Source organism: Balaenoptera musculus, chromosome 21 (genome assembly GCF_009873245.2).
Source record: "Balaenoptera musculus isolate JJ_BM4_2016_0621 chromosome 21, mBalMus1.pri.v3, whole genome shotgun sequence".
Taxonomy (NCBI): Eukaryota; Metazoa; Chordata; class Mammalia; order Artiodactyla; family Balaenopteridae; genus Balaenoptera; species Balaenoptera musculus.
The window spans coordinates 32,666,176-32,686,606 of NC_045805.1; the positions used below are offsets into that span (position 1 = coordinate 32,666,176).

At 50.8% G+C, this 20,431-nt stretch overlaps 1 protein-coding gene across 7 annotated transcripts in view; it reads left to right on the top strand.

Moving 5' to 3' along the window:
* FGFR1 (fibroblast growth factor receptor 1) overlaps window positions 1-20,431 on the top strand; it is a 51,976-nt gene that overhangs the window by 12,232 nt on the left and 19,313 nt on the right. The gene's annotated exons all lie outside the window — the stretch shown is intronic.

The window sequence follows — 20,431 nt, forward strand, 5'->3', positions numbered from 1 at the left end:
TTCAGAGACCTGAAGTCCTAAGGGAAAAATCTATCTCCACGCTTTGTAAACTATAAGGTATCTCACAAATGTAAAGTATTGCCGTAGTCTTGGCCCTGCTGATTATTCAATAACAATGCTGCTCTTGTCCTCAGAAAAGACTAGACTCTGTATATAAAAGGTTTGCCCAAAAGTTTAAAGCAAATTACCCCAAACCCTGCTCCCACTGACTGAGAGCTTTTGCCCTTTAGAAAGGCTTTGCTCTGTGTGTGTGTGTGTGTGTGTGTGTGTGTGTGTGTGTGTGTGTGTGTCGGGAGCCCCTCCCCCAGTCTGCAAATGCTCCTCAGGGAGCGGGGAGGGCCTGGAGTTTCTGGCTGTCCTTGGAAAGTTGATTTAATAAGGGTTCCAGGAAAACCAGCCTCCCTCCTTCCTCCCTCTCCTTTCCCTTCTCTCGTTTGGGATCTTAAAGAGGCTGAGCTTGTTTCAGACCAGGCTTTGCGGGGAGGGGGGCGGGGGAGACTGAAGCGGGGTCATGGGCCGGGGAGTAGAATGCCCCTTTAAAAAGATAAGCACTAGCTTGAAAGACGCTTTGAGCTTGAAGAGGCTTGTTTTTGTGTATTTTTCTCTCTTTTAGAATAAGACTTGGAGAAAAGCAAGTGGGTGAATCCAAAACTGCTTACAAGGCCGCTTCTCGTAATTGGGAGTGGGGATCCTGCCCCCTTTTCAGCAGTAACCTGGGCTAAAGCCCCCAGACCCCACATGGTGGAGGGCACAGTATGAGCCCTGCCGTCTCAAAATACTTGCCTACATGCTCAGAAACCTGCAACTAATAAACGATTTAATGGCTGGGGTTTTACAGCTCCTCCCACCTACCCAGATTTGAAGGAGTCTGGTGGCCGCTTGAAGAGGGAGAGGTTACACTTAATGGAAAAGCCGCACGATTCCATTTCTGGCTGCAAGCCCCCTGGATGCCAGGCACCACAAAGCAAGCCTTTGTCTTTGTGTTCTGCAGAAACCTGGGCCCGTGGCGGGGAGCTGCAAGTGGTGCCAGAGACATCACCCCAGCTTGAAGTCCGGCCCTGGGCCCTGGCCGCCACTGGCAACCCCCCAGGGGCTCCCACAGCTGTCTTTGGCCCGAAGGGGTATGCATTTCAGCCTGGCTGCAGGGGGAGCCCCAAACAAGTACCAGAGGGCATCCCACCACCAGCCTCGTACAGGCCGAGGTCCTACTGGCTGCAGCCAGTGGGCGTGGCCAGAGGACCTGCGGCCTGGGGGCCAATGTCCTGTGGACCAGTGTCGAGTGGCTGCCGGGGGGAAACGTGCAGGAGCGCTCCTCCACCCCACCCCGTCCGCAACATAATTTTTTCTTGTGAAAAGAACCTGTTTAGTTCTAATTCACACTGGACGTTGAAGAGGAGTTTCTTCCCCCTGGGCCAGAAGGCCGGTGGAATTCCACAGGGCAGAGAGCCATGTGGGGAGACCCACTGGAGAGCAAGGCTGGAGGGTTTCGGGCTGTGGGAATCTGCGCGGCACGGAGCTACCACTTTTCCCCAGGGGGCTCTACTCTGTCCCTCACCCCCTCTCCAGAGAGAGGTAGCTCGGTGCCTTCGGAAGGATGTGTTTGCAAGTGTTCCTGGAGCTGAGCTTTGCAGAGGGTGGGTGCAGGGAGAGAGTGTGAGGGAGGAGCGCGAGGGCTCATGTGTCCACTTGACCACGCCGGGCAGAGCCACCCCAGGGCCGTGCTCTTGGCTCTGGCTGCTGCATTGCTGCACCATTAGCTTCACTGATTTTCCACTCTGGCTTTGCCGGCCAGCTCCCCGAAGTCAGGGAGGAGGAATTTCTCAGGGAAGAACAAATGGCTGTCCAGAGCCCTGGCCAGGGAGGGGGAAGGGAGGGAGCCCAAACAGAGAAGCAGGCCGGGCTGCTGCCCCCGGGTTTCTGTGACGACCTGGGTGGGCAGGAACTGGAGAGAGAGGGTCAGGGATGCCTCTGGGGCCTGTAGCCCCTGCCCGGAGGTGGGTCAGCAGGGCCCGGCCGGGATGCTTGCTCCCGGTCAGGCCGAAACAGTGAGTGATGGCTCGTGTCTGGGGCGGTGAGGGATGGCCTTGGGAGAAGTGAGTTCTGGGGAGTCATTATCCGGGAGGGAGAGGTCCGGGGTCAGAGATCCTGACCGGCAGCTGTGCCCTGTTTTTACAGGGCCTCGATCCTCGGGGGCCGCTGGGGGCTCCAGCTCCCCCTGTAGACGCCACCTTTGCCTCTTCCCTCCCCAAAGCCTGGCAACGAGACAACTGTTTCCCTGCTGACCGGGAAAGTCCAGCTGCTCTGGCACTGCTGGTCTCCTAAATTCAGCTGCCCAGGCCGCCCTGCTCATTCTGGAGAGGAGGCTTATCCACAGACTTACGGCCAGCATTCCCTTCTCTCGGCCCACCCTGTTCCCCACCTCCGCCCCCCGCCCAAGTGATTCAGCAGCAAGTTAACTGCTCTACCTGGGCTCTTAAGGCCTGGAATAAATCCCAAACTGCTTCCTCTTAGGAGAAGCCTCTAGGCCAGGGGTCCCCAACCCCCCGGCCACGGACTGGTGCCGGTCTGTGGCCTGTTAGGAACTGGGCCGCACAGCAGGAGGTGAGCAGGGGGTGAGTGAGCGAAGCTCCATCTGTATTTACAGCCGCTCCCCGTCACTCGCATTACTGCCTGAGCTCCGCCTCCTGTCAGTATTATGGTGAGTTGTATAATTACTTCATTATATATTACAATGTAATAATAATAGAAATCAAGTGCACAATAAATGTAATGCGCTTGAATCATCCCGAAACCATCCCCTCCCCCACCCCGGTCCATGGAGAAAGTGTCTTCCATGAAGCCAGTCCCTGGTGCCAAAAAGGTCAGGGATCGCTGTTCTAGACTGTGGGCTGCTCCTGAACTTGGGGGCTTGCTCTGACTTACAGCCGCTGACGGCCAAGTCGGGGGGACATTTGCCTGATGGGCTGGTTGTGGCTTGTACCCTGAGTCCCCCCCTCTCCTGTTCTTGGTTAGCACCGACCCTCCCCTGCCCCCTTGCCAAACGAGGTGCCCACTGCCTTCATTTAAAGGCTCTCTCCTTGCAAACGGGAAACCTCAGGAGAGGGGTTTGTCCAGTCAGTTCCAAGCACGAGGACTGTTGGCTCGGATGGAGCTTGAAACTCAATGCTCCTTCCTGAGCCCACATGTTGTATCGTGGCCAAGGCTCCTGGGATGGGTTGTGTAAAAGAAGGTGAATGTTGTTGTGAATGTGGCTGTGTTTCCCAGGCCCTGGATGTGTAGGTGCGTCAAGCCTCAAGTGGGTGAGAGGGTCAAGGAGTTCGGCGAAGAGTGAACATTAGTGGTCATGAGCTTGGGCAGGGAAAGAGGTTAAAAACCATCAATGCTGGAGAGTCACATATCTGATCAACAAAGAAAGTTGAACTTAGAGCTTAGCCCCTCCTCTGTTTTCTCCACGGTCGAAAACTAGCCCCTGGCTAATGGTCCCTTCACCATTTGTTTACTGATTTAGTTTTCTTCCTTCCTTCCTTCCTTGCTCTCGCCCTCCCTCCCTCCCTCCCTCCCTTCCTTCCTTTCCTCCCTGTCTCCCATTCATCCATCCATCCATCTGGCGAAATAAGATTTCCTTTTCCCTTGTTTAATACAACATACACATTCATACATAACAACTGTTTATCCTGGTCCCTCAGCTGGAAATGTCCATCCCTGTCCTTTCCTGCTTTCACTGTTTGTAATTTCTACTCTTAGCTTAAGGAGTAGCTTAAGGGCCACCTCCCTCTTGAAGCCCTCCTCTGTCTCCAAATTAATCACTCCTTTCCCCCCCACCCCCTTTCTGTGTAACTTTCAATCTGGCACTTATTTCCCTCGGCCTTACATTATGGAGTTTTTAACATACGGCTGTTTTCTCCACTAGAGCAAAGTTGTATGCAGTCAGAAAGAATGTTTTTATTGCTCTTTTAAAACATGGATATTTTGATATGTAATCTGGGTTCATTGTGGAAAATTTAGAAATCATAGACTTGTAAAGAGAAAAAGAAAATCTCTTATAGGCCCATCATCCAAAAATAATCTCTGTTATTGGTGAATCTATTTATATAGATTTTTTTCCTGCATTTATACAAACATAACTTTTCAAAAATGGAATGTATATGTTATATACTGGTTTGTAACGTGAGCAGGTACTTCTTGCCATGCAGAGATGTTTCCATCATGCTTCAGTAACTGTGTAGTAGTATGGGTGTGCAAAATTTGTTTATTTACCCAGTCCTTTACTGTTGGGCACTTAAGTTATTTTCAATAGTTTGCATTTAAGTGAACATACTTTTACAAATAAAATTTGCCCATGTATCCAAGGATACTTACATTCTAAAAGTTGTGATTACATAGTACCAAATAGCCCCAGAAAGGCAATACCAGTAAAGGTCCTTAAAAATAATAATTAATAAATACTATTTATTACATTTTCACATTCCACATCCTTTACATATTTTTACCTCTACATTGATTCCCATGGCCATAGGTTTTATTTCCAAAATCAGATGAGGAAACTGAGGTTCAGGGAGCTAAGTACTTTGTCTGAAAGGTCATCTAGTTGATAGGTGTTGAAAGTGGGATTCAGGTTCAGGTAGGTCTGACTCCAATATTTTTCTTTCCAGTGTACTATACTATGTCCCTCTATCAAACTGGGTTTCTTCCCAAAATACAGGCAGACCAACATTTGAATTTATTTATTTATTTATTTTTTTTATTTATTTATTTATTTATTTTTGGCTGTGCTGGGTCTTCGGTTTGTGCGAGGGCTTTCTCTAGTTGCGGCAAGTGGGGGCCACTCTTCATCGCGGTGCGGGGACCGCTCTTCATCGCGGTGCGCGGGCCTTTCACTATCGTGGCCCCTCCCGTTGCGGGGCACAGGCTCCAGACGCGCAGGCTCAGTAGTTGTGGCTCACGGGCCCAGCTGCTCCGCGGCATGTGGGATCTTCCCAGACCAGGGCTCGAACCCGTGTCCCCTGCATTAGCAGGCAGATTCTCAACCACTGCGCCACCAGGGAAGCCCAAACATTTGAATTTAAACATTGCCGGGTCAGTCCCTTTTATCTCACAGGAATTAGGCTTCACCTCCCTTTCTGGGGTGGTATGTACATGTGTGTGATTGGGGTAAAGGCAGCTGGAGACACTTGCTTGTGCATTTCTTGTGTGACATTCTTCTGCTCTTGACTGTGAGGTTATGCATCGGTCATAGGTCTATGAGCTGCCCTAATGAAAGTGGTTCCCTAGCTTAGAATAATCGATGGAACGAAAACCCCATTGAGGCTGCCTTTTCCACGGTAGCTGAGACCTCCTACTTGGAGAAGGTCTGGGATCTGAGGCCTCTAAGACATCAGATGTCACACCTGAGTTTTCCTTCTAGGTCACACTTATTCTAGAATATAGTGGTATCGCCCGGACACAATAAACCACCTGGAATGTTTCTAAAATGGTCCAACAATGTCTCAAGGATGGAAATAAACATGTTAGAAGGTTCAGCAAGGCTGAAGCATTAGCATTGTTTTGAGGCTACCAGTAAATATATATTTAAAGCGTGAAGAAATGCAAAAAGAAACCCACAAGGGTCCTGAAATTTTGTTTTTCTTAATGTTTACATCTAACAAATTAATGTTTTAAACAAAAATATATATAATACAATGTAGTTGGGCTAGTCACAAAGTAATTACAGGATTTTCAAAATTAATTAATTTGTGGTATACTGTCTGAGGTGTGCCCCGGGAATAGAACACAGATTTATTGCAAGTTTTTTGGTAAATATTTTCTTCCAGTTCTGTCAGTAACTATCTGTGTGCCCTTCAGGGGAAAACACAAAAATTCTCGGAGGCCCCTCTTGACTGGGAGGCCCAGGACAAATGGCAACCCTACCCCATCCTCGCCATGGGTCAGGCCCAGCCCCGGCCAGTGTCGCTCTTACTACACATAGGCAAATACAATAAGTGACTCATTTAAAAAGTGTCATCCAGTGACAACCTCAAATAAGGACATAAAACTCAGGTTATGAGGACATCTGAAACCACAGGAGAGGGCCTCTTCCCTGAAGTGAAGGGACAGATTGACTGTCGTTTGCGGGCTGTGACGTGTGTGCCCACGTGTATCACGAAGGCAGAGGTGTCGTTCTGTCCTTTGTTTACTCCAGCACCTTAGAATAGTGTCTGATACACGTTAGGCACTCCATGAATACTTTTCGAAGAAATGAATGCATGCCTGAACGCACAGCGAGGTAACCACCCATTTTCTTTTTCAAAAAAAGATATCTACAACTAGTAAGGACCTACTGTATAGCGCAGGAAACTCTACTCAGTACTCTGTAATGGCCTATCTGGGAAAAGAATCTTAAAAAGAGTGGCTATACATATATGTTTAACAGATTCACATTGCTGTACAGCAGAAACTAGCACAGCATTGTCAAGCAACTATACTCCAAAAAAAATTTTTTTTAATAATAAAGGAACTAGGGAAAAAAAGATACCTACAATTCCTAGCTTTAAAAAAGGGGAAGATAGGAATGAAATCCTTTTCAATAGGAAGGTAAGGAAAATAGGTGAGAAATAATTATTGCTACCCCACAGTGAGCCCTTTATATCACTTACTGCAGTGGTTCTCAGGTTTTCCCGGCAGGCACATCACTCGGTGGGCTTCTTAAAACCCCTTGCCGGGACTTCCCTGGTGGCGCAGTGGTTAAGAATCCCCCTGCCAGTGCAGGGGACACGGGTTCAAGCCCTGGTCTGGGAAGATCCCACATGCCGCAGAGCAGCTAAGCCCGTGCGCCACAACTACTGAGCCTGCACTCTAGAGCCCGTGAGCCACAACTACTGAGCCTGTGCTCTAGAGCCTGCGAGCCACAACTACTGAGCCCACGCGCCACAACTGCTGAGCCTGCGTGCCTAGAGCACGTGCCCAGCAACAAGAAAAGCCACAGCAGTGAGAAGTCCGCACACCCCAATGAAGAATAGCCCCCGCTCGCCGCAACTAAAGAAATCCCACGCACAGCAACAAAGACCCAACGCAGCCAAAAATAAATTAATTAATTAATTTTAGAAAACAACAAAAAACCCAAAAAACCTTTGCCACAGTCCACCCCCAGAGCTCTGGATTCTGCAGCGGGGCCTGAGCTGGGTGGTTCTAACAAGTTCCCAGAGGATGTTGATGCTGCCATCTGGGGACCACACTTTGAGAATCTGATATCAATTAATTGTCTATAAGGCGGGTGCTGTGTGTCCATTTCACAGTTTAGGAAACTGACTCAGAGAGGTCAGACGAACACTCGCCAGGTTAAACAGCTAAAATAAATGGAGTAGCTAGAGTTCGACTCAGGTCTCTTTAATATCCGTGCCTACGGCTCTAACCCCTGTACTGGGAGAGGTGGGAGGCAGGGAAGTAGAAGAGGGTTGAGTCCGATCGCCGGGGCCTATTGGAGGAAGGAAGGACCGGGAGTAGAAAGTTGTCTAAGAGCTTGTCTGGAAGGAAGGAGACCCTCTTCCTGGAACGCCCTTCTTCTGCGTTGCTTGGAGCTTTAAGTCAGTTATCACCACCTTTGGAATGTGGATCAGCTCTCCCATCGTTGGAAGGGGCCTTTTGCATTCGGAAATCTCTGCCCCTTTATTATCCAACTTCAGGGTTTACTTTGGAATTAAGGTTTATTTTCCTTTGGTTTTAGGAATTAGTTTTTAAACCTTAGAAGAGTCAGGTTCTTTGACTAACATACTGAATGAAGTTCTCCCTTCGGCATCTAAAACTTTCATCCATTTTATTTGCACTCTCAAGACTATATTAATGCCTGAAGGGTACGCTTGGAAGAGACATTTATTTCATAACATGTGTCCTTTCCCCACTACCCTCAGACTTTCAGTCCATTTTTAAAATTTATTTGCCTAGCGAGTTCTCATGGAATCTCTCATGAGCATCAAAAAAGGACAGTGAAATAAATCCTTCTAGAATACCTGGGCTCCCAGCTTTCTGCCAGTCACAGCCTCTGAGCTACTCCATACCCTCGGCTCTGAGGCTTCTTCTGGAGCATCTCGGGCCAGAGGGAAAAGATGAAGGGAGACATGTGTTGAAGGTGCTGGTGGCCGCAGCTCTGTGGCCAAAACAGAATCCCCTCTTCTTTTTTTTTTTTTTTAATATTGACTATATTCTCCGTGCTGTGCATTACATCCTTGTGTCTTATTTATTTGTTTATTTATTTATTTTATATATTTATTTATTTAATTTATTTATTTTTGGCTGTGTTGGGTCTTTGTTGCTGCGCGTGGGCTTTTCTCCAGTTGCAGCGAGCGGGGCCCACTCTTCGTTGCGGTGCACGGGCCTCTCATTGCGGTGGCCTCTCTTTGTTGCGGAACACGGGCTCTAGGCGCGCGGGCTTCAGTAGTTGTGGCACACAGGCTCAGCAGCTGTGGCTCGTGGGCTCTAGAGCGCAGGCTCAGTAGTTGTGGCGCACGGGCTTAGTTGCTCCATGGCACGTGGCATCCTCCCGGACCAGGGCCCGAACCCGTGTCCCCTGCGCTGGCAGGCAGACTCCCAACCACTGCGCCACCAGGGAAGTCCCATGTGTCTTATTTTTTTTTTTTCGGCCTTACCACGCGGCATGTGGGATCTTAGTTCCCCGACCAGGGATCGATCCCACACCCCCTGCAGTGGGAGCACGCGTCTTAACCACTGGGCCACCAGGGGAGTCCCCGCCCCTCTTCTTAAGGAAAATTAACTTGCAGTCTCCTGCCCTCCCTCATGGCAGAGGGAGGCCTGTGCCGGTGGAGGCCGGAGGGGATGTAGTGAGTGGGACTCAACTCCCGAGGCCCAGCTGAAACTTAGAATGTTGGTTAGAGCTGTTGGAGTTGCCTAGAGCTTGTCCAGTCAGCCTTCCCATCTCACAGTGGAGGACACGGAGGCCGAGAGGGGAGGTGCTGTGGCCCGGGTCACACAGGAGTGGCAGGGCCGGTCATCCCAGTGACTTGCGCTCAGATACTCCTGCTGCTGCTTCCAGCCAGTTACAACCACCTGGGGCTCAAGCAGAGTTTGGTACTGTGTGGTTTTCACAAGGATTTCAAACGAGGCTCTCATCCCTTAGGACACCCGGAATGTGGACATTGCCCGGAGTAGGGATCCTCCCGCAGGAGGCTCATTGTTCGAGGTCACCCAGCTTGTCCGAGCACAGGACTCCCCAGTGCAGACACTGGCCCTCCAAGCAGCCTTTGGTCCTGGTTCTCCTACCTGCGCTCTGCCTGAGTGCCATCCCATCTCAGGGAGAAATATCCCCAAACCACACTCTTTTAGTTTCTGAAAACAGTACTAAATGCTCTACTTTCACGGTGTGTGTGAAGGAAGAGAGAGAGAAGAATGAATACGTCATATGTCAGTGGGTCCTCTGGGCCATCACTTTCCTGCCAGTCTGTGGAACAGACCATTAGCCCCAGATTTTTAGGTTCCATGGGCCAGTCAAATACCCCCCCGATATTTTGGGTTGACAATTTATTTTGCCACGTAAGAACATCTTTAAAAAACCAACACTGTCCGCTACCAGTACTTTTTTTTATTGTGGTAAAATATACATACTATAAAACTCAACCATTTTTAAGCGTTCAGGTCCTTGGCATTAAGTACATTCGCCTTGTGCAGCCATCACCACTGTCCATCTCCAGAACGTGTCACCTTCCTGACTGAAACTCTACCTGTTAAACATGTAACTCCCCAGTCTTCTCTCCTCCAGCCCCTGGCAACCACCTTTTTACACCACTTCCTTTTAAAAGGATGTCTATTGGGACTTCCCTGGCGGTCCAGTGGTTAGGACTCTGCGCTTTCACCGCCGAGAGCCCGGGTTCGATCCCTGGTCGGGGAACTGAGATCCCGCCATGCAGCTGGCGTGGCCAAAAAAATAAATAAAAAGATGTCTATCACCTTTATTCTCGTAATGTAAAACTAAGGGATGTTTCTTTAACGTTGAAAAAAATAGGTCACTTTACGAAGAGTCCCTTCCTTTCTCCACTGCAGTGGGCGGTGATCATCCTTGCACTGGGCCCGGTGACCCAGACCCACCATTGCAGCCACGGGGACCAGCCAGGGAGGGAAGGTGGCACAGAGCCGGAGGCGTACTGTTAGCCCTGGTGCGTGTGCTCTCAAGCACCCATTGAGGTTTGGGGAGGGGGGCAAAAGGCAAATTCTGAAACAGCTGTGGCCTCGACTAATTCATCAGCAAGCTTAGGGAGCAGCAGCGTTTTCCTACCCAGCTACCGGTGCTTCCTTCCCCAAACCAGCTCTGAGGAGCATGGGGGAGGGGAGGCCGTCCCGAGGCCCTGGGAGGGGGCGGGGTGGGGGGAGAGCCATACATTCTTTTCTTCAAGGAACCTGACCGGACTCTAAGGTCAGCGCCCGGCGGATTGGGAGCTGCAGGGCTACCTCTTGGCTGTCCTCCTTCCCCCACTCTTAATGATCTTTCCATTACAGAACCCAGACCAGGAAGTGCCTGACAGGTCACAGCTGCAGACACATGGCTGGGAGGCCTGGGCTCTGGGCCAGTGGTGGGAGGGTCTGAGTTCCCCTTCGAGCAGCGGGACCCCTACACACACACACACACTCACACACACACACACACTCTCACACACACACACACACACACCCCACTTCAACTAGTTGTCCAGCTTTTCCCTGACAGCTCAGGGGAAGGTGTTCTTACTTCTGTGTTGTCACAGTTGGTGGCCGGTGGCACTTTTGCTTTGAGCTTAGGACGTGATTGTAATAAAGGCAGGAGAAGCCCCCCAGCTGAGAATCCAGATCCCCTGTGCTTACAGCCCACACAAGTGTCCTTACTGGGCTTGCGGTTCTTTGGGGGAAGTTTTCCATCAATGAACAAGGCTCTCCAGCTTCTTTTCCCAAAATAGGACCCCCCCGAACGTGGCTCTAGAAGCTTCCCGGGCGCCCAGGGCAGTTGTAAGGCACAGTCTTAATGCTGCCCAAACGATCACTCTGATTCTATCAAAATACCCGGTTCAGAACATTTTGCGGGGAAGGTCTAGAGGCAGGAGCATGGGCTCTGCAAACACACAGACCTGGGTGGGTAGGGCCCCCTTCATTTTATCCTCTTCACCGAGGCCAGCTCCTTCCACATACAAGTTTGCTCAGGAAATGTTAATTTACCCTAAACTGTGTCCGAGGGGGGCAGTTGTCACACAGGAATTTCTGTCTCCACCGCCAGCTGTGTTGTTGGCTTTCTTCCCTGAATCTGCCAAGGCTGATTCCTCTGGTGCCAAATGTGAGCCGGTGACACAAACTTCTAGGAACCGGGAGCTGAGGACCTCCCTTCCCGGTAGCTGCAAGGCACCTACCTTTGCTCTTTACGCTTCTTCCTGCACGTCTTAGGTGAACTTGCCCCTTCCCAGAGCAGCTCTCTCTTCCAGGTAAGGCAGAGCAGCCAAGGGTACCGGGAATCCTTTTGGGAAATGGGTGGAGGACGCATTTTTCTTTTCAGCTCTGCCCAGAGTGCGTCTGTAAACATTGGGGAGAGAGGAAGAGGGGAGATTTCTTTTAAAAACAACTCCTGGGTGCATTCCTTTGTTAATCATGTAATTACAGCCCTCTCCCCAGCCTGAAAGTGTTCTCCTCCTCATGGTGGGAGGTATTGGGGAGGGGGGGGGTGTTACCCACTCCCCAGGAGGGAAGAAAGTACAGGTACCAAGGAGGCATCAGCTGGAACCCAGCACTGGGGCTTGAACCCCAGACTCCACCTTTGATGCTGGGTTACCCGTCGCTACATCTTTGGGAAGGTTTGCACAGACTGCTGGGCCTCCCCTGCCCAACCACTTCCTGCGGAGCTGGTTTTGGGGGGGTCTTGGAGTGGGTGCAGGGCCCTGGCTGTGGCTTTGGCCAGCACAGGCGGCTCTGCGCTAAATTACAGTGACGAGATGGGACAACACAAGAGCCCCGAAATCTTTTTTTTAATAAAAACAAAACACACCTCCCAGCCCCAAGCCCCTGGGCTGCTGAATGGCGATGGCTTCCTGGCAGGATTAGCTGGGCTGCCTGGACATGTGTGCACTGCCTTTCTCCTCAGGAAATACCTTTAGTAAAGCCCTGGTGGGGTCCCCATGGCAACGCGAGAGGGGACCTGCTGACTGAGGCCATTCAGCTCCCATTGTTGCCGGGCCCCTTTGTCGGGAGCTGTATTGCAGCCTCTCTGGCAAACACAGCAGTTTGCACCGTTTTGTCAGGCTGAACGTGGAGTCTTTACATTTTAATGGGCTCTTCTGGCAGTGGCCCATTTGCATGCAAAATGCTCCTTCTTACTTCTGTCCCTTTTTCTATTAAAAAAAAACAAAAAAAAAAAAACAAACCCTACACTCCAAATCTCCCTGGGTCAGGGGCCCGGTGAACACGGCTGGATCTGGGTGTCAGGCCCCACTAATTGATTTGGTGTCCCCGGCTCCCCTCCCACCCACACCGGTGCACCCCATTTCTGCAGCTCTCCCTGCATGTCGGGGATGCCTCAGGTCCAGGGAACCTCACATCTGGAGGGCTTCCTCCATGGACCCTCCCACCGTTGCAGGATGACCGTTGTTCCCCGGGATTTCGGTGAGAACCCCCTCTGACCTGGCCTTACCAGACTAAAGTAAGTTTTCAGTTCCATTTCAAAGCCAAAGTAACGTCATAAAAACCTCGGCAGAGGGCTCCCGGAGCCCCACTGGGCTGTTCTGTGTTTCTTTTAAGTTGCTTTCAAAGCCACCCCGAGTTCCTCCCCCACCCACAATTGCCCCCTCATTTATCTCTGGGGAGTTTGTGCCAAGACTGTAAACATTCCTGGACCACCAGTTCCCCACGTTACCGAAGAGGATGGCCCTTCTCTCCTAACTTTCTCAAGCCAGTGACGCAAAAGCAAAAGGATTTCATAGGGATGACAGCAATGGAGACCCCCTGCCCGAGACAACACGCCTGGATTTGTGGAGGGCTGGTTATTCAAGCCCTACGCCCTTCCCCTTCGGAGTGCGGCATAGGGATGACACCACACCTGATCCCAGAGGGTAGATAAGACATATACTTACGGACCAGCCCTCAGCCGAGCAGCTTGAATGAGTGCACGATAAAGCCATGAATTTTTTAAAAAAATGTTATTGGAGTATACTTGATTTGCAATGTTGTGTTAGTTTCAGGTATACAGCAAAGTGAATCAGTTATACATATATCCATTCTTCTTTAGATTCTTTTCCCCATATAGGCCATTACAGAGTATTGAGTAGAGTTCCCTGTGCTATAACGTAGGTCCTTATTAGTTATCTCTTTTATATATAGAAATGTGTATATGTCAATCCCAATCTCCCAATTTATCCCTCCCCCTTCTCCTTACCCCGTGGTAACCATAAGCTTATTTTCTATGTCACATTACAAATGAGAGGAGGAACAGAGCCGCGGAAGTCTCCGGAGAATGAGTTTTCACGTCTGGGGAAGTGGTGGAGAGATAGGAAGAAAAGGTGTTTTAGGAGAAAGCAAAATAAAGGGCAGTGAGGGTATTGGCTGCAGAGGTGGAACCAGGAGAGCTGGGTGGGAGGAGGTAGCTGAGAGGCCCCCAGGTCCTGGAGGAGGGGATCGCAAACTGCACTCTCGGGGGGCCTGAGGGGATGGGATACAGAGGGCCAGGAGTGGGACACTCAGGATGTGTAATCAGGAGAGCTGGCCCAATGGAAGGGGTGGCCAGCCTCTTTGCCTAACGTTCTCGAGCATCTCAGTGGATCAGGCAGGGGTCATCGGAGGGCATCAGCTCAGCTGTAAGCTGCACTCGAGAGTGAGGGGTTGGGACCAGAGAAGGTGTCAGGGATTGAGCCAGGGACCCAGGCAGGAGGGAGGGGTCGTGCCGCGTACCTGTGGCCAAGGCAGAGCTGTAGGTACCTCCCGATGCCCCGTGTGCTGGATGAAGGGCCCAGGACCCAGCAGACCCAGCACCTAGAACCACTGCTGAGCCCTGTTTTGTGACTTTGGGAGAAGTCTCTCTGCCTCCATTGTCTTGTGTCTAAATGGAATAAATGCAAATGGACATGAACGTGGATAAACACGCCTTGTAAAGTATCAGGTGCCATACCAAAATAGGGCATGACTGTTGGTCCTGGTCTGCCGCTGTCCCAGTGCCACCGCACCCACCCCACAATTTCCTCATCCGCCACGTGTGCAGTCACACCTCCTCAACTCTGAGTAGCTCAGCATGGCTGGGAAAGTACATTTGTAAGTAAGAAAACAGAGTTATAAAGCAGTAGTTGTGGGGCAGATGAAAAGGGAAGGATGAGGCCAAAGCAACCGACTGCAGAATCCCCTGTGAGAAGGTAGGAGACATGGGTGCCATCAGACAGGACCCTGGGGCCGACCAGAAAGCGTCTCCATTGTCTTCTGGAAGTTGCAAAGACAGTGAAAATAAGGGCTGCCTTTCAAAGCGGTAGACCTGGGCTCCAGATGTGTGGGGATTGCGGAGAGCCAGGCCACCTGGGTGCGAATCCCTGCTCAGCCACCTAACTGACTAGGTGGGCCGTCTTAGACACATCCTGAGCCTCCAGGTGCCTCAGGGTCCCCTCTGTAAAATGAGGATGATGGTACCCACTCCACAGGGTTGTGGAGCAGCTGTCAGCTTCTGCGCCCTCGGGGTAGAGATAAGAGTGGTTATCAACCTCATAGGGTTGCTGTGAGGATTCAGTGATGGTGTGTGTTAGAAGTGTTCACAGGATGTGGGATGTATATAGTAAGCATACTGCCCGTATTGGTATCACTGTTTTCAGAGTTGTTTAAGGATCCCAAGATAACATATGGGGAGGCGCGTGGTCAATCGCAAAGCGCTATACAAGTATGTTGTCATTCCTTCCTGGGTTCGTGCAGAGTTGTGAGGCTCGGGGATGGATGTCTTCCAGACCGAACTGGTTCTTATGGGACCAGGGCTGGTGAAATGGTATTTCAGTAATACATTTTCAGGTATATTCGTCCTTGTGGCATGAAAGGCCTGCATTCACAGTCTCTGCAGAGAAATGTGTTCCCTGGGACTTCTTGAGTGGTTCTGTTCTATCCCCCACCTTATAAGTTGAAATCATTTTGGGGGCTGTTTTCTTTTGTTCCAAGCAGGCCATGCAGTCTGGCCTCATCTCCCATCCCCTTCATCATCTCCCATCCCCTTCATCATCTCCCATCCCCTTCATCATCTCCCATCCCCTTCATCGTCTCCCATCCCCTTCATCATCTCCCATCCCCTTCATCATCTCCCATCCCCTTCATCCCGAGGCACAGCCCTGCTCATAAGCACCTCATCCTTAGTTTCGCTCCCTTTCCCTACCGTCATGTCCCCCTGTGCTGTGAGCATCGCCGTGCACCCTGACCACCAATACCTGAGTTCTGAAACCTCAGAGCCTGTGCTGGATCACCTGTCCTGGGCTCTCAGATTCTTCTCCCGTTGCCTCGTGTGGTATGATCAGGTATCGCATAAATCTTCTCATCCTGGTTAGCGCAAGTCTAACCAGCCCTTCTGCTCCTTAGTTTAATCCTTTACATCTCTTCGCACAGTAACAAGGGCTCACAGAGACACCTAATGATAGCCATTCTGGAGAAAGCCCCTGTTTTCTTGGATTTTTGGAAACTGGGGTTTCATCTTCTAATGACAACATTTGTATGGATTTGAGCCTCCTCAAGGCCATTCCCTACCCTACACGGTGCCCATGGCTGGCAGAAGACTCAGAGTTTAGAATCAAGAACTTGGATCTGATCTGATGAACCCGGGGCAGAACTGCCTGCTAGGTGACAATGGCAGATTTCTGCCAGTCCTGCCATAAGCCAAATGCTACATCCTGTTGGCTTGTTGGGAATTACAAAGCCCTGGTATTTTGGAGGAAAGTAGGAAGGGAAAGGGACACAGTAGGGCCCCGTTAACGTTAATCATGTTCCTAGACTTGAGAGCGCCGCCCCTCACCTCTAGCTGCTTCCTTGAGGATTACTAAAAAGTGTGGGTCCCCTATCTGCTCCTAATTCCCCCTGGGGGTTGGAGGGGCTCCATTAGAGAAGCAGGATGGGGTTGAATCCCTTCCCCTCCCACGAAAGGGGGTACCAGGTCCAGCCTGCACAGCCTTCCACAGTCCACCTGCCAGCTGCACCGTCCCAGGGGCTGCCAGGACCACAGTGCTCCTCAGCCCCAGATTCAGGCAGCTGTGCAGGAGCCTTTGTTCTCTCCTTGTCTTCTGGAGAGATGGCCAAGTTGTTGACGGCCTTAACCCTCTAAGGGTGTGCAAGTCAAGTCCAACGCTAACCCTAAGCCTAACCACCTAGCTCCTGGTGGTGATCGTCGTGACTTTGACGTGGGTGTGGAAGCACGATGCACCGTTTTCCCACAGTGCACTCCAAGCGCATTGCACCCAGAGCCTGGTCACCACGGAATCCAGATACCAAATGTCCTCCAGTCTCTGTTCCCCATCTCTCAGGAAGCACGGGACACATAAAGCGAGTGTGTGGGTTTGCCGTCTCCCTCAGCATCCCCATTCCAATTCATCACGTGCTCCAAGAGTTGGAATGTCTTTTCAAGTTGCTGAGCAATAAACTGCTTTCTCTTCTTCATCATTCATGGCCAGCCCAATAAAGCTGTCAGTTGGCTCCTTTCTTGACTGCTAACAACATGTAGAGCCCTGGTCCATGGGTCTCGGCCAGAGAAAAGCCAGCTCAGTGGAGATGGAGCCACAGATACAAGGGCCTTTCCAATGAGGGCATAAATGGGGGACCCTGGAAAGACCAAAAGAGAATGGAGAGTAGTGACTTGATTGTCACAGGCGGCCAGTGAGCAGTGATGTCCTGCATCAGCAGGACAGTTACAGAGGACTCTCCGAGGTCGGGGCTGCTACTCCAGGTGGTGACACAGAGGGGCAGGGCCCAGTAAACCAGCAAGCAGTCCATTACCGTTCCATCACCTCCTAAAAGAAAGCGGCGTTTACCTGCTTTGTAAATGGAGACTTTGACACACATCCGAGAGCACTGTTAGCCATGAAAAAAATCACCCAAGAGCCGTCAGCTGGTTTTCGGTTCTTCCAAAAATTAGTCTGTGCCAGATGCGAACTTCAGTTCAAGGCCTACTGAGTATTTTCTGAGTTTCTGACATTGTTAGGCACTGTGGGAAAACTGTGAGAGGCAATTCTGCTCTGGGTTGCTGGCTATTTCTTGGGCTAGACATGGACACTTTTGACAGTTAGGAAACAGTGCACCCAAATTTCCATCAACCAATGAATGGATTAATAAAATGTGGTATATCCACTCGATGGAATATTATTTGGCCATTAAAAGGAATGAAGTACTGAGACATGATACAACATGAAAGACCATGAAAACATGCTAAAAGAAAGAAGGAGGACACAAAAGACTGTATACTGTACAAATCAGTTGATATGAACTATCCAGTATAGGCAAATCTATACAGACAAAGCAGATCAGTGGTTGCCTAGACTGGGGGAGGGGGAGGGGACAGTGAGTGACTTCTAATGGGTACAGGGTTTCTTTTGGGGGTGATGCAAATGTTCTACAGTCAGATGGTGGTGATTGCTGCATAATTCGGTGAATATATTAAAAAGCATTGAATGATACACTCTAAATGGGTGAATTTATGTGAATAATAATTTATGGTATGTGAATTATTATCTCAATAAAGTTGTTTGAAAAAGCAACAGTGCAACATGGTATGGAATTGAGTGTGCGTCTGTGTGGTTCAGACGGTTACTGTTGTACAGAAAATGAGGGTAGAGACACTTGTGCCAGCAGAAGGCTTCCTGGGCGTTTTGGGTGGTGCACTTTGAGTAGGTGGGTAGGAGGGCTCTAGAGAGATGCCTGATAGTCTTGAGCAGAAGTAAGGCAGTTCGTGCAGGAAACATTCAGACTTGGAGCAAAAGGTGGGGACGAGAAGGTCGCATGTGGAGGTGGGAACAGACTGTGAGGAGCGTTGAATGCCAACCACGGGCTTAGAACACATCCTCTACGCAGCATAGGATATTGATCAGGAGAATGAAGGACTAGCTCCCCAGGGCCTGGAACATCAGGGGGAGCTTTACCTCCAGCGGCAGGGACAAGAAACCTGGCTCTTGAGGCTTTAATAGATCACGTACGAGAGTTTTTGTTCGCAAGTCCTGGTTGGAATGAGCGGGAAGTTTTGGATCCAAGCTAGAATCAGCCAGAGCTTGGTCCCAGCAGGACCCAGTCTCCCTTTGCTGCTTTCTCCTGGGGAAACGCCCGTATGCTCCTTGCTACCTTTTTGTTTCTGGGACCTGTCAAAATAGGCTGTGATGCCAGAGGCTAAGAATTTGAGTTTACCGGAGTTTACTGTTTGACCAACGGCTGGTACAGATCACGAGCTGCAAAATATTTAATCAGTGAGGTCATTGCAGGGAAATGAGATTTGATCCATAAGAGCGTCTTCTGTTTTCCTTAAGGGTCAAGTCTGAACGGCTTTTTTTCTACCTTCTTTTGGCAAAACCACAAACCATTAAAAATGGAAAGAATAACTTTTTTTTCAAGACCCACAAAAGCTTATATTTAATGAGTTGTGTGGTCAGCTCACTTTTGTGGTGTTCCTCTTGACCTGACGCACAGAAATAAATGAGTGCGGGTCTAGTGGTTTCCAAACCCTTTTAAAGCAGCACTCCCTTTTTGATGACTCCATATTTACCCAATATTTAAGACAGAGCCCTTGGGTCAAAGGGTGCCAGGGCCTGCAGCCTTGGCCTCTGAGCCTTATCCGAGGCCCCTCTGAGCAAAACTACGGTTAGTCCTTGGCTCCCAGGACACTCATTTCTTCATTGGTGACGTTTCTAGAAGAAACCTGTTTGGGACTTCAGAAAGAGTTTTTTAAAATGAGGTGGTGAAGGAGAAGAGGGAGTTTGGAAAGGAAGATGATGAGGAGACAGTGCATCATTGTTACATTATTCAGCGTGCATTTATTGGCAGCTGTCATGTGCCAGGGCCCTACTACTGGGTGCTGGGATTTGAAGGTAAATGTGACACGTCCCCACACTCACAACCCAGTCGAGAAAGGGGACTTTCCTTCAGTGTGACAAGTGAGAGGGGAGAGCACCTGACCCAGAGTGGAGTCAGAAAGGGCTTTGAGGGACTTCCCTGGTGGTCCAGTGGTTAAGACTTCTGAGCTTCCAATGCAGGGGGGTTGCGGGTTCAATCCCTGGTCGGGGAACTAAGATCCCACGTGGCAGCGTGGCCAAAACAAAAAAACAAACAAACAAAAAAGAGAGGAAGGGTTTGAGGCAGTTTCCAGCCGGGCTGGAACCGGAGGGTGTGTGGACAGAGCCAGACTGAGATGCAAGGCCCGGCAGGGCGGTAGGGCCAGCTGCCTTTCAGAGCCTCGCGCATCAGGGACCTGCAGGGCAGGGGGCCCCCTGGCGAGCCTCTGATGATGAACCCATGGTGAGAAAGAAAGAAGGTTCCAAAAGGCAGCAGAAACTAGTCAGGTGGTAGATGGGAGCCGCAGCAGGTGTGTTCTTCTGGTGGGCGACGGACAGCGGGCAGAAGATGCCGAGAGCAGGCTTGCACGTCCCGAGAGGAACTAGGAGCTGCGTTTCCCCTTGTTAGTGCAGAGGGGTCCGCCTGGGATGGTGGCCTCTTTCTGTGTCCGGCCTCAGGCCTTCTTATTAGCGTGAGTGCAGTGTTGCTGGTGGAGAGGGATGGGTGTGCGGATCCCCAGACTCCGGGGAAGGAGAGGTGAGGGGGAGTAGATGTGTGTGCCCGTGTGTCGGGGGAGGGCAGGGGAGAGGAAGGTGGGGGGCTGGAGAGGGGGAGCCCTGCAGTGGGATGAGGAGAAAGGAGCTTTGTGTGCACTGGCTTTTGCTGCCAGAGCAAGTGTGGGTTTTGTGGCAGCTGCAGGCCTCCGTTCCTAATATAGTCAAAAGGTCCGAATCCTCTGGCCCAACACCTGTTAGCTAGAGGCTCCCCTGAGCTGACCTTCCCTTGGGCTGTCTCTCCCACATATGCACCCTGTGCATCAGACCCATTGCGGGGCTCAGACCCCTGAGTGCCGAATCACTTGAATCCAGACACCCCCCATGACAAATTGCCCCCCACGTGGATGGGGGCTGCTGGGTTTGTGGCAGGGGGGCTTGTTCAACGGTTCCAAGGGAAAGGGGTAAGGCTGCCCCAGCCAGAAGCAAACGGGGTGTTCCCCTGGGAAGCGGCCACTCTTGGCAAAGAGCTGAGTGTGTGGGGAGGGGACACTCTGGACACACAGGGGTCCTGGGAAGGGCCGGCTGCCCCCCTAGGATGGAGAGAAACGAACCTTGAACCGCTTAATGCTGCTGCAGCTGCTTCCTAACTTTGCCTCTTTCTTCCTTTGCCCTCTGGAGGAGTGGGGTGGAGAAGAAGCGATGGGGGTGCCCAGGTAGCCAGCCGCCTCCCAACTGACCCATCT